The following is a 14,694-nucleotide window of genomic DNA, read 5'->3' on the forward strand; positions in this document are numbered from 1 at the left end:
TTCTTGGCACCTGTCCTATGTATATCCACTGAGTTGGTGTGTTGGTTGATTGTCCCACTGCAGATCGATTATCGATACGCCTGGCACTCAAGCTTCGATGGAGATGCAGAGTTTGTCTAGTTGTGCTTGGAGCTCTTCTTCTTCTGTCATCCAGTTAGGGAACCTTGCTAGCCATTCATCCATCCACAAAAGTTTAGGAGTTTCAGTCTTGTAAACTGGACGGTTTCATGAAAGGATCCTCGGTGGGGGTGCCAAGAAAATGATGGCCGGAAATGACATGCCATATGGGGTGGCCTCTACACCACACACAACCTAAACATCCCCAAGAATCATCTCGAGGTGGGAGTGATCCTATGGATAGGAAGGGGAAACACCTAGCATAAATGCGGCTAGGACGCAAGCATACATGGCCTAGGGTAGAAAACGTGAAATTCCCTCTAGGTAATCAACATGAAATGGTGGTGTGATAACCGTTCACGTGTAGAAAAGATGCCTAATCATTAATCATTAGTGTGTGCACGAGAGAGGTACGTGAAGAACTCGGAACAGGGCACACTGACTCGTGGGAGAGATTGTACATGATGGAGCACGAGTAGGGTGATGTACAAGAAGCGAAACATCCCGTAATCCTAGGAAACCAAAATCGAGAATGGACTGAAAAGATCAAGACAACATTACACCCTTTATTGGCAATGGAGATACTTACAAGCGATGGTCTTGATGACTACAAACCTGGCTCTTGGCATTAGGGATGTAACGTTGAATATGAGCGCCATATGGTGCATGGCGAGGTTGAGTTAGCGGGAGGGTTAGTTGAGGAAAAATAGCCAGACGATGCATCCACCGACGATGTCAATCACTGACATTGGGAGCGATGCCTTCAATCCAAGCGTGCTCATGTTTCTTGGTGGAGAGTAGCGACTACTTCATGTGCATAGAGTGGTTGTGATGAGTGACTCGACGTGGTGTGGTGAATCATTGGGGGAAATGGTGATGTTGCCAAGGCTGAAATGCCCAAAGCTTGCAAAAAAACATGATTCCATTAGCTCTAAAGCATGGGTGCACTACGTGCTTAGTGATGCTTACAATGTAGAGTGCATGGAGATAGTATGCTCCTCCTACACTTGAGTGTTCTCTCTTGGGTGTCTCCTCTTCCCTGTGTATGCTTGTGTTTTGTGCTAAGCGGAGGCCTCTTTATATAGGCTTGAGAGGTGGTCCTTACCCACTGGTCATTGCAAATAACCTTTGTTTGCTATAGAAGGCCTAGATGCCTCTCTAGTGAGAGAGATAGAGAGAGAAGGTAGAGATAGAGAGAGAGGAAAGAGTGGGATGGGTAGATTTTTTACAATCCACTAGCCATGGCTAGGTTATTAGGGAAGAGTGGGGTCTGTCGATGGTTCAGGTGGTCGGTGTGAGGGTTTAGTGTTGCCGGAGTCGGTTTTTGTCATGAGAAGCCAAGATGTCTTGAATTACCTCCTTTTGGTGCTGGCCGGGGCGTGCCTTCGGTGCCACTTCTTGTTTTGGTGTTGGCAATGTGCGAGTTGGCCTTCTTCTTTCCTTTGATGTTGGTGTCGATAGTTTCCTTTCCTTCTTTTTTTTGTTGTGAGTACGTATATGCGTGTGTGCATGTATGGGTGTATGTATGGTGTATGTGTATGTATAGTTTTGTGTGTGTGTATGCGGGTGAATGTGTGTGAATAAATGGTGTTTGTATGACTGTGTGGGAACGGGAGTAGGAGGTGGGTTTTTTTTATTATTAAGTGCATTATATATACATATACATATATATATATATTCGGTTTTACTGTACAGGGAGATGGGAGCGACGAGCAGTGGCAGCGCTGAAGGGGGGGGGTGTGAGGGGTGAGAGTGTGTGTGCGTGTGTGTGTGTTGTGTGTTTGTTGAGTGTGTGTAAGCGCCCTATGGCTGCGCCTGCGGGCCTATCTGCACCGACGCCAAGAGCGAGAGAGAGAGTGTGAGAGAGTGAGCGATGGTGGGCCTAAGAAGGTGAGGGAGAGGGGTCATCCCATGCGCCCTACGACCTGGTCCGAGAGGACGCGCAAGGGGGGTTAGATGGTGAGGGGGGCTAGGCTAGCTTTCGGCTGTTTGAGTGAGGAAGGGGGGGGGGGTTCTTAATGCAGTTAAAGGTGGAATATATATATAAAAAAAAGATGTATTATTAGGCTCCCCTTATGGGTTGTTCACACACCGTAAGAGACAACGAGGGAGAGGAAGGAAAAAGAGAAAGAAGGGGGAAGGGAAAGAGGTCATAGAGAGAGGGGACATATGGGAAAATTGGGGGGGGGGGGGGGGGGGGGGGGGGGGGGGGGAGGTGTCGGGCTCGGCCCGCTGGTGGAAAGAAAACAAGGGGAAGGAGAGAGAGAGAGAGAGGTGTGTGGGGTAAATAAGAAAAAGGGGGGGAATAAGAGAGAGATTAAAGATCATGATGAAAGAGAGGGAGACTTTTTTATATTAAAAAAACGGTGTCCGCCATTCGTTCCCTAGAACCTCATCTCTCCGGCCGGGCTAGAGTGCGGTGCGGACAACCCGTCATCAATAACAACTCTCAAAGCAATTATACTTTGAAGGGGAAGTCAAAATAGTGGACAAACTCTGTATCCAACCAGCCCAAGTACCAGTGGATCCCCAAGTCCAAACGAGACAATAAACCAACAACCAACAAACCACCTTGGCAATGGAAGCCCAAGAAACCAAAACAACGAACACCTATGCCGTCTCCACAATGGGTACCAAAGCACAATGGATACCAAAGTATAAGTAAAGCAATGTAAATATCCAACCGATGACACTCACAAAACCAACAATCAAGGAACACATGCGCCATATTCAAAAGCTTTTATTCGAGAATTATAGATCTATAATTTTTTGGTAGATATTACTGATACGGATGGCAACCCAACTCTGAATATGGAGGATCTAAAAAATTTGGTGGAAACAATGAAGTTTGACCTTGAGGAAAAACTTGAGCACTACACAAGAGCTTTGGTAAATTAAGTGTTGGTAGAATGTATAAAGAACTAGGATGTTGATGTTGATGAGGAAGAAAATGAGGATGACCAAGATGAGGGAGGATGATACTGAAGATGATCATGATAGTGATGATGATCAACCTCCTCCCGGCTTTGAAACAGGAGGAAACCAGTCAACCTAGGGTATTGGCTCAGACAACTAGGAAAATCAACTAAGCAACTAGACTCAATGCAAGATTAGACTCAGTCTGGTCAAGACGAACAAGGTCAATATATAGGGAATTCTAGAGGTCATTTGGAGGGCCTTCCAAGAAAATACAATGTTATACCTTCTCTCTCTAGAAAATTGGTGTGATAAAAGAAAAGGTGTCCTCAACAACCATTCAAAAAGTGTACTTCAAAGTGTATTCTTTTGAAAGAGTCATAACGGCCATAATAATTACTAATGTCGTTCGACTCTTTTGTTTTTTTATTTTCTTGAATTGTGTATTCATGGCTTCTTCATCCACCCCCTCAAACGTCCTCACTATGCAACATAAATATCATCTACATGTTGATTTGAATCTTGAACATGTGCCTTTATGCAAGCGAAGTAAAACAAACACAATAGTAACACCCACAGAGAAAGAAATACTCAAAGTAGAGGGAGCAAAACACATAGATTTATGGACAAATGGATCACTCTATCCTTTGAAACCTATGACCAATGCCTCCCCTGCATTTGCAAATCCCAATATTTTATTGACCTTTGCAGGTGATGGAAAGAATGGTTTACTTGGCTATTGCAAATCTCTAACTGGGAAATCAAAAATTCAGAAAAGCATGATTCACCATCAAGTGACACCATCAAGCAAATGAGATTCTACGACTTTATAATTTGCATTGTGAGGACCAAAAAACCCTTTGTAGTGCACAAAAGAAACACAGGTCTTGCAAGGAAAAGTGCAAAACTTACAAAGAAAATATACAAGCTTAGGTGCTCGTGTGCACCCGGGGGGTTCACTATATTTAAAACCACTATATCACGTGCATTCAGGCTCGTTTTCTAAAATCCCTATTCTGTGAATTTTCTAGGAAATATAATGAACCCTTTTCTTTTAAATTCTGTAAATTTCTTTGAGATTTGTAAAAAACATATCCTTATGTAAATTTATTTCTGTAATTTTTAAGGGATTTAAATACCCTTCTGTTGAACTCACGTGATAGGTAACATACTATGTAAGGTGAACCCCCCGGGCGTGTGCAAAAGAAGAGACTACAGAATCTTGAAACCTTGAAAGTTGGCTCTGGCGGTCTCAAGAAAAGAATCCAAGCATTGAGGTCAAGATTGTGAACCTTATAGTTTATTTCAACTATACATAATTTTTTCTTATGTCTGTTATGTTCCAAACAAAGAAAACATAGATCCAAAGGCCAATGTAGGAAATCAGTTGAAGCCTTTGATAACAAGTGGTCTTGCAAAGGATATAATCCATGACAAAAAGTATAAGGTTTTGCAACGGGATGTTGTTAACCATTTTATTACAAAGAGTGTAGTGCCTACCAGTGAAATATAGGGCACACTTGAATCCCTTTGTGTGAGTAAGAGAGGGTACTTAGCTATTCAGCAGTCTATCTCCTCCATTTTTTGTGAAGAATGGAATAAAGTCTAAACTTCTACCAGTAGCAACAAGTGTCTGGAAATAAATACTTCAACTCAACCATGCATAAGTAGAATTCATTTTATGTCCATTTCATATTGATGGTATTTATAGATCTCAAGGAACAACTATAACCTACGATGATATCTTCATGGACCTCACTTTGTTGCAAACTAGAATGGTTGAGTTCTATAATGTAACATTTGAAGAGACATGTGGCGTTCTGAATTTTGTTTTGAAGCTAGATGAGTGTGATATTCTCAAAGACAAGCTAGAACGAATCACAATAACATTGATGATGAATAAGGCTCTTTCAAAATGCCCCACTGATGATCCTTCCTTCTTCACTGTTCAATCAGAAACAAACATATGGTGGCTTGGTGATTTTCAAGTATTCCTTTTCCATCTTCTCTTCAGCTCTGGTGAGCCCTCTTGTGATTTAATTTTAGCTTTAGTTTCACGTCTCATAAGGATTTAATCTTGAAGGTAAAGAAATAAGACCATGACATTTTATATTGGGTGTTCCATCAAACCCCTATCCGTGATATCATTGATAAACAAATGAATCAAGAAAGGTGTTGGTTGTTAATGGGAGGGGAGATTCTCAAGTCCAATGGCATCCTGCAGGTGACCTTAAAACACTGAAGTGTATGTATAATTGTGGAATGGGTGCTTTGGTAAAGTCTCGATGCTTGTATTACATGGATCCTGCAAAGATGATGGAACCCAAAATGGTGGAGAAAAGCTCCTACTTTCCACAATGAGGATCCTAATATCCACCCAGTTCTGGATATTCCACTTGTTAATGTCCACATTTTGTACAATGCATGATCTTTGCAGAATTGTGGAGAAGTTGGTATATCTATACATTGGGTTTTCTTGAAAAATCAAGGACTCAATAGAAAAAAAGTTCACGATAGAGGCGCTTGAACTGGTTTTGTCAGAGATGGGTCTCCATGGGGCAATGTGAAAATCCAGCAGGACAAGAAAAGGTCAACCAATGATAAAGATCTACCTTGCAAACCATTTATTGGTGGGGTCAAGGCACACCGTTTTTTATATAAACCAAACAACATGCATGAAAGATAAGAAGCTAACCAAGGATGGAAGGATATATGAGTTCACCTATGTTAGAAAAATTGAGTTTTAGCAATGGAAAAATCTGCATATGGAAGTGAAGGACCAAAAACCCACAACTCACAATGCGAAGGGTGAAGTGTGGCATTTCATCGATGTAAGTTTCAGATGTGTGACAAAGTTGAGTGGACACAAATGATCTAAAAAAGTTTAAGGAGAACCTTCAGCTACTACTGAAGAAAGCATTTAAAACAGCATGGACTGAAACTCAAATTACTCATTATATGGTATTGTTAAAGCACCCTTTAAAATGAAAAGGACTAAAAGGATGTATAAAATTCTTGACAACTTGTTTTATTTGCAACACATCATTTTCAATCACTTATGGAAACCCACACATATGGAACACCCAAAGCTTGGAAAAGTCTCATTACATGGTGAGGAATGCATATTTCAGACACGCATATCATGGTGGCTCTTGAGATTAAGAAAAAAATTTGAAAGAGTTGTTTCAATGGCTTTATCGTAGAATCCTTCACCGACTGCTGCAAAAACATGTATTGGATTGTTTGGCAACAACACAAGCAGTTAGTCATTTGCAAAAAAGGAAAATGAAACGAGTAGAGGAATTCAACAACTCCAGTGCTCGTGAAGGCTAGAGAAAGTGGAGAGAGACAATGAAATATGTTAACCATAGGTGGATCAAGAGAATTTGATTTTAGGTCACAACATGTACAAGAGATTCCTAATGATTTAATAGATCCTGTACAAGTCACAAGTCTCTCAACTTGATGATAGATAGTGGATATTGGCACATTACCCTTGTATCGTATCATTAAATGTTTTCCATAATCCAAGAGTTCATTTGGGTTTTGTTTCCCTAAAGTGAGTGCCATTGCTGTGTATGTGTAATAATAACTTTCACGGATATTATCCAAAATACTCTGTCGCAAAAAATTTGTCGACAAGGATAACTTTGTCTACATTTTTTGGTAGCATTGGTCCACCTAGAAAGCGTTAGAGCATCTTGAGGAAAAAAGTTGCAGTACTTCCCTCTTGGGACATTCCATTGTGAAAGACTAGTATGGGTGCCTCACAGAGTCTGGCAAGGTATTGTCCTAATGCTGCATCCCTTCCATGATACTCTCTTGTCCGACGAGGAAGGAAGTCATCCTTTTTAGTAATCCATGATTGTACACAAAAGGATGAGTTAGAGAAAGAAAGTGATAGTGAGATTTGGGGGGGGGGCTACCAAGAAGCTCTCACCTTGCATATATAAGTCATCCTTCCATAGGTCCACTGACCTCGTGGACCCTTTGCAGGATGCGTAAACCACTCCTCTACTTCTTGATTATTGTTTGATGGCATGAGGCTGTTTCTGATAGCTTGGAAGGTAGCCTCATCTGGGAATGTCTCTCTATACTTTTTTGCCTTGTCAAAGCAGACTCCATTAGGTCACTAGAGCTTTCCATTGCCTCGTTGACATTGCTGTCATCAGACACAAATCCACTCCTCCTCTCTTGAAATTTGGAGATCGTGGCAAGTGCAAAGTCCTCCCTTAAAGAAAATATACTTTGAATGTCATGGAGAAAAATGTATGATCTCTCACCAAATTTGAACTCTAGTAGTCCAGGTAGCATCAATGTGTTTTGCTTCCTGTTAAAGCCAGACACGTCTAAAGGTAGTTTAATTTTAGATGTTTTAAATGAGATTATTTTGCTTCGTTCCACCTCTTTAGCCTCCACCCCAAGATTAATATCCTCCTCAATGTCGGTACCTCATTGGACTCCATGTCCTCATCATCTTGTTCATCGGGTGTAGATCCTCTTCCTCCACATTTTTGGTACATGTTTTCAAGAAAAATGACAAAAAAACTAACTTTTTCTTGTCTTTTGCAACCTCAAATCCAAACACAGGTTGCTATTTGTCTACCTGAACACTACTCTCAGCCCTTGAGAGGATTTCTAAACCCTAAAAGCAAGATAACATTCTGTTTCTCATATCATTTTGCGACTCCCAAATTGTTTGTAATTCCTCATATTATTGTAAGGTCCCTCCCTAAACCCTAGAGCCATTCAAAACTTTTTCAGCCTAGAAAATAATTTAGAAAAAGCAAGACCGACAAAGAAGTCATGCGGACAACGAGACTTTACTCCAGAATGAAAAGACAAGGATATTTTGGATAAGAAATTATGTCATCCCTATATTTTTTCAAAAAGATTAAGATTATTTTTATACTTCTTCGTCAAAAGCTGTGTGGAAACTGATCCAGATCGAGAACTGGCAGAAAAAGGGACTAACTTGATTGGAAGATAAAGTTAAGAGATAGAAATTGAGAAGAAATTGGGGTTCAATAAGAATTTAGAAGAGAATTGGGGTCCAATAGGAATTGAGAAGAAATTGGGATCCAATAAGAATTAAGAAGAGAATTGGGGTCCAATAGGAATTGAGAAGAAATTGGGGTCCAATAAGAATTGAGAAGAGAATTGGGGTCCAATAGGAATTGAGTAGAGAATTGAGGTCCAATAGGAATTGAATATTCTACCCACCATTTCCTATATAAGCACCCCCTCTCCTTTGTAATTTTACACATATTGCTAAGCTACTTGCATACTTTCCATACTCAAGATTATGCTTAAGTAAATCAAGGCTTTCATTAAACCTTGCTCTTGATCTCTCCCTCTATTGAAGGCCAAATCCTTGAGGGTTTTGTGAAGAAGCTCCTCTCTCCTTCCTCTTCATCCTAAATCCATTTCCTTCTTCCTTGAGCCTCACATCGCTTCAAGAAGGACTTCAACCTCACTTCCCTCTTGATTAGAGGAGGTAATCTTCACTTCTAGTAGGATTAATTAACCTAAACCATGTGTTTTAATACTAGGAAGGTTTATGTGCATCATTTTAAGTTTAAGCTTTAATGGTAACATTGGAATTAGGGTTTAAGTATTAATGGTAGTTATGCATCCTTAAGTTAAGTCTCAAAGGTAGATTTGCATCCTTAAGCTAAGCTTTAATGGTAGCTTTGCACTTAAGTGTAAGCTTTAGTGACTACCTTGTATTTTAGGTTTAAGCTTTAATGGTAACCTTGGAATTAGGGTTAAGTATTAATGGTAATTATACATCATTAAGTTAAACTTCAAACATAGATTTACATCCTTAAGATACGCTTTAATGGTAACTTTGCACTTAGGTGTAAGCTTTAGTGACTACCTTGTATTTTAGATTTAAGCTTAAATGGTATCCTCACAATTAGGGTTAAGTGCTAAGAGTATCTATGCATCATTAGGTTAAGCTTCAAAGGTCGATTTGCAGTCTTAAGCTAAGCTTTAATGGTAACTTTGCACTTAGATGTAAGCTTTAGTGACTACCTTTTATTTTAGGTTTAAGCTTTAATGATAACCTCACAATTAGGGTTAAGTGCTAAGAGTATCTATGCATCATTAAGATAAGCTTCAAAGGTAGATTTGCATCCTTAAGCTAAGCTTTAATGGTAACTTTGCACTTAGGTGTAAGATTTAGTGACTATTGTATTTTAGGTTTAAGCTTTAATGGTAACCTTGCAATTAGGGTTAAGTGCTAAGAGTATCTATGCATCATTAAGTTAAGCTTAAAAGGTAGATTTGCATCCTTAAGCTAAGCTTTGATGGTAACTTTTCACTTAGGAAAAGCAGTGAAAGACAAGCTTGCAATTGAGGGTTTAGCTTCCATGGCGACCTTGTGTGATTAGGGTTAAGCTTCCATGGAAACCTTATCTCATTAAAGAGAGAAAGGTTTAGTCTCATTATGGTAATCAAGATTAGGCTTTGCATGTCTCTTTACGGTAGGAAGAATGTATGGTTATAATCCTCTCTTCCAAGTTTTAATGGGAAGCTCTAGATTCCCATTTTATCCCCAAAGCGAGCTTTAATGGAAAGCTCGAAGACTCATAAATTATAGGATGACCTTCTAGCTTCCTAAATGGAAATCAAGGCACCATTAGAAAAGCGTAGTTTAAGCTCGATTGAAGTAGTTCAATTTTTGGTATTGAAGAGTATTTCTAAAGTTGTTAATTTCAAGTTTGTTTGCAAATATGGGATGGGGGAGATAGGGGATAACTTCGCGAAATTGATCTCTGTATTGTTTTGAACCGAAAACTCTACAAGCTTCCATGGAGATGTCCCATGATGGCAAAGGATTGTAAAACCTGGAAATCATACAAAACGGGGATTGAACTTGAAAAGTTGGCATTTCCGAAGAGACAATAACCATCAAATGTCTATGGCAACAACTCGTTTGTATTTTCTAATAAACTTGGCTGGTAGATAATTAATGAAAGTAGGAATTAAGGTTGATAAATGAATGGACCTAGAAATTACCAACTAGTAGTTAAAAAGGAATCTCAAGAGGTGATAGGGATAGCCCATTGCAAAACATAGATTTAACTAGGAGTTTTGAAGATTGTCTGGAAATGACGGGAAACTAAGATGGATTATTGGGGTCAATTTGGTTGAAAGGCCGGCCCATTGAGAGGATTCTCTTGGGGAACTTGATGGAGATTGGCCCTTTTCGGCTAGGGTAGAGTAATCGACAAGTTTGTTATACCTAGGTCATTCATGCGCGATGGATAAGGGATGAATGGGTTTGTTTTATTTTTGCCCGGCTGGGTGAAGTACCCACGGTTTCTTATTGGAAAACGGCCATAATTTGGGTATGGCCTGATGCCAATAGTTGGTGAGAAGGTCATACTCAGGGAGGATGATGTGAATTTAATTAAGAAAATATGTTCCATGGTTTCGTAAAAAGGAACTAGAAAGGATAGGAATATAGGGGCTATCCTGTGCATCTGTCACTAGATGGTGCTATACCTCGTGAAATAAAATTCTTAACACTAGAATGGTAACGGGACACTTTTATGTCCTTGGACACTTTTGTGTCCTCTTAAGTGATCATTTTGCTTGAATTATTTGAAGAGTATGAAAATGAATTTCTAGGTGCTATATATCCACAAAGTTGACTTATGAGCTGAAAAAAAACTTAGCATTTTTTTTTGGGTATCGATCTCACCATTAACCTTACTCTTGCACAACATTTTTGAACCTAAACTGTGTGAAAAAACGGGTCTTGTTTTTGGTTTTTTTTCATTTTTTGGCAACTATACCACTCTAAACTTAATTTTTGTGAGGTTTAGATGGCTAGAGGTTAGGCCTTCCTAGTTCTCAACATGTTTTGATGCTTGTAGGGAGAGCTAAGTGTTAAAATTGAAAGTTATGACCAATTTACAAGAATTGCATAATCCTGTTTTTTGGCCAAAATTAACACTTTTATAAAAATTTTGGTGGCATTCTTGATATCCAAATTCAATTTTGATTGTGTAAGTGTAATGTATAACATAAAGCTAATCTTGCTTGAGTTTTGGGGGACCTAATATGCTATATAGCATAGTATATGATGATGGTTGAGTTTTTTGATTGCTGAAGAATACGATACATTTTAGAGTAGCAAGTATAACTTTCTCAATATTTCTAGTTTCTTAGGCCAATTGTGTGTATTTTGTAGGTAGTGACCATATCTAATCATAGACTACAAACTTGTCTAGATATTGAGTAGTTTCTATGGGTTTCCAGAGGTCATAATGCTAAACCCAGTTTTTTCATGCTTGCTGTATTTAGCACTTTATCATTGTCCCCAAGGTTCCAATTGTAAGAGATCCACTATCCTTTTGAAATTCTCCATGGCTCCTTTTGAATCCAGAGGCCCAAAGGGAACTAAGAAAACATGTATATAGTATCTGTATTGAGCGTGACTATAGAAACTTTGATGATAGGTCCGCAGAATGGCAAAAATGCAACTTTTTTGTACCTATTTTTTTTGCCCAAAAAAAAATTAGTGAGGTAAAAGCAACCATAAGTTTTGGTCACCAACCCATTGAAGTTAACAGGGCATTTCATCTCATATCCTACAAAAATCTCCACTCTTATTTATATGCAATCAACCGTAAGAATTTGTTGTTTTGGGCAAAATGCACTGGTCCATCAACTTTGGAGGCTTGTAGTGACCAAGGGATGAGAAAAATTACAAGTTTCTCATTTTTTTCATATGTAGTAGTTATTGAACTATAAGCTCACGAAAGGATTTTTCAAAATGAGTGGATCTACTATGGTTTTGGAAATTTTTCCCAAAACCCTGAAAGGACACTTTTATGTCCTATTAGGTTACCATTCTAGTGTTAAGAAGGAATGATTAAATTAATTGATGAGTCTTTCCCAAACACTTAATTCTAGGAAATATTGTGAAGGTGCTGCCATTTTGATGGCTTGTAATCGATTATCATGGTCCTGAGTAAGGCAAGATGAATTGGTTGAAACTAAATGTGTTGCATGATTAGTTAGGAAACTAGTTACAAGCTAATTGTAGCAGATAAAGGTAACGAAATGAATCAAAAAGTTTCTAAATAAAGGATCTGGTGGGAACAACCAGATGAATTTCCCTGACGAGGGTATGCAACAGGTTGTATGCTGCTTGTTGTCTGACGATGTCTGATAGACTGTCTTCCTGATTTTGTAGTAGTTAAGTACTACCTCGGGAAGGAATTTTCATGAAATGGTTCCGTGGGTAGGCGGATCCGGAGGGTCAGATGGCCGGATGTTGAATAAAATTTTTATGTTAAATGCTAGGACTATGCAGGATAAAAACGTGTAATTGGGCACGAGCGAGGCCAGGTAGGATTGCAAGATCCCTCTTCTTAGGGGAAAGTGATAACTGCCATGCTTGCTTGTCATGAAAAATCAGCATGAACCAAGGGAGAACAAGAAAGCAAGAGCAGATCCTCAAGTTAAAGATCAAAAGAATCAAGACTAAGGCCCACAATTTTGGGTGCGGAAAGCTGTCAAGGACAGATTGATTATGAGAAGCGGATAGAATCATTGAATGAAGGGATGTACCCCCTTGGTTTGGCATTCGAGATAGAACGGAGTTGTGTCTGAGTATCGGTCCCAAGTGGGAGGGATACCTGCAGATAGATCTACATCGTTCGCTGGAACGTTCTGGAGGACTTAGGGAGGTGAGTAGGGTTGAGTCTGGGTATGGCCCTCAAAAGTGGTATCAGAGCCTAATTTTGGACTTGGGACCTTGAAATTTTGGATTAATTCATGAGAGAAACAACTGAATCTAGCACCCAAATTTCAATTATATTACAAAATGAAGTCTTGATGTTTCAAATAACCAGTCAAAAATTTTCAGATGGCTTGGGATCTACTAGAAGAAATCTAGCGGATTATTTGTGAGAGGATGGAAATTGCTACGCTAGAGCGAATGCTCGCTATGCTGGAACATTTTAGCAAGCTCTTATTTCTAGAAACCTATAATTGTCCCTGGGATTTAAGCAAGTGGGAAGTGTGAGTAAAGTTGGAAATGAACGATATAAAAATTTGTGAAAGAATAGGTAAGGCACTTGTGCCAAGAAATATGAAAGTGGCATGGATGAAACTTTTATTGAGTTTTACTTGTCATTCTCCCTTAAGCTTATTAATAAGGAGCAAGATTGGGTAAAGTAGCTATCACATGAAGAATTAATTTTTGGGACATTGACTGAAAGATAATTTTGAGTAATAATGAAGAAATCCAAGAAGTTATTGTGATTAGCCACAGATAAAGCTATAAGTATATATAGCAAGACTCGTTTTGAAATTACTGATGGCTTGGAATATTCAAGAAAAAGAAGTTTATAGGATAGTCCTGAAAGAATGGGGATAGTCAAACCAGAGAACGCGTTGGTCATGCTGAGACACCTTATCGAACTTTTATCTCCTAAGGAAAGTGCCATTTCTACTAAGAAATGGAGAACATGTGGGTCGAATGGAGTTACACGGTTAACTCTATGGGGACGCGTACAACTATTGAATAATTTACGGATTGCAATGATCAGAGAAAATTGGGATTGGGACCAAAGAGATATGGTATGGTCCAATCTTATTTCCAGATTTTGAAAGTAAACTTCTACTTATAGTATCTATTTTTCCTCATAAAAAGATGTTTATTTATCCAAGCTAGAATTCTGTCTCAGAATTGTGCTAGTCTCTCTTGCTAAATAAAGAATATGATATTACAGATAGTAACCATGCCACCCCGTTGAAAGCTGAGAGAAAGAGTTGCCCCTACTGCTGTGCCGATAACTAGCCCTAAAAGACCTGTAAACCCTTCAGAGCAAGTGTCACTTGAAATTCTAGTAACCTTTATACCTCAAACCACCACTGTTGATGCTACTCCTCACCTAGCCTCAATTTATTCCAACTTGATAGATCTAAGGTCATGTTACTACCAAGTTAGGATCAAGGAGGGAGACATTCCCAAGATCGCCTTCAATACCAAGTTTGGGTATTACAATTTTACAGTTAGGACTTTTGGTATAACTAACACCCCTGCTACCTTTAATCGCGTGGTGACAGATCTCTTCACGAAGAAGTTAGAGGTATTTGTTTTAGTCTTCGCGGATTACAGTTGGTTTACTCAGAAGCCAAGAAGATCGTAAACAATATCTATGACAATGTCGTAGAAAGACATTGAACCTATTTTGAAGCTTCCAAATTTTTGATAAGGTTTTTGAAGTTCCAGTAGCAAATGTCATGTCCCCTATAAATAGGAGGGATTCTATAGCAATAAGTTTTACCTGTAGCCTATGAATCTTGAGGGCTTAGGATCCCCAAGAAACAACTATCCAACGCATGTTGTAACCATTTCTCTTTTAGTGTTACTATCCCTTTGCCATATGTAAGCTCTTGATGTTTTGATTATAAGATGAATACAATTTTCCAACAATATCTCTCTTTGTATTAGAGCCTCGCTCTGACTCTTTCTAGATTGGGCCGACGCGGTCTGGATCATCATCTATGAATTTGGTAGCTAGCCTTCTGCCTCATGCAACTCTTCTATGCAACATGATTGATTTCTAGTGGCTCTAACACCAACTAGGAGATAGTTTGTTTGTCATGAGAAACTTAACTCAAGCCACTGTG

This window comes from Adiantum capillus-veneris, chromosome 19, assembly GCF_014529385.1.
Source record: "Adiantum capillus-veneris isolate H3 chromosome 19, ASM1452938v2, whole genome shotgun sequence".
NCBI classification, from domain to species: Eukaryota; Viridiplantae; Streptophyta; class Polypodiopsida; order Polypodiales; family Pteridaceae; genus Adiantum; species Adiantum capillus-veneris.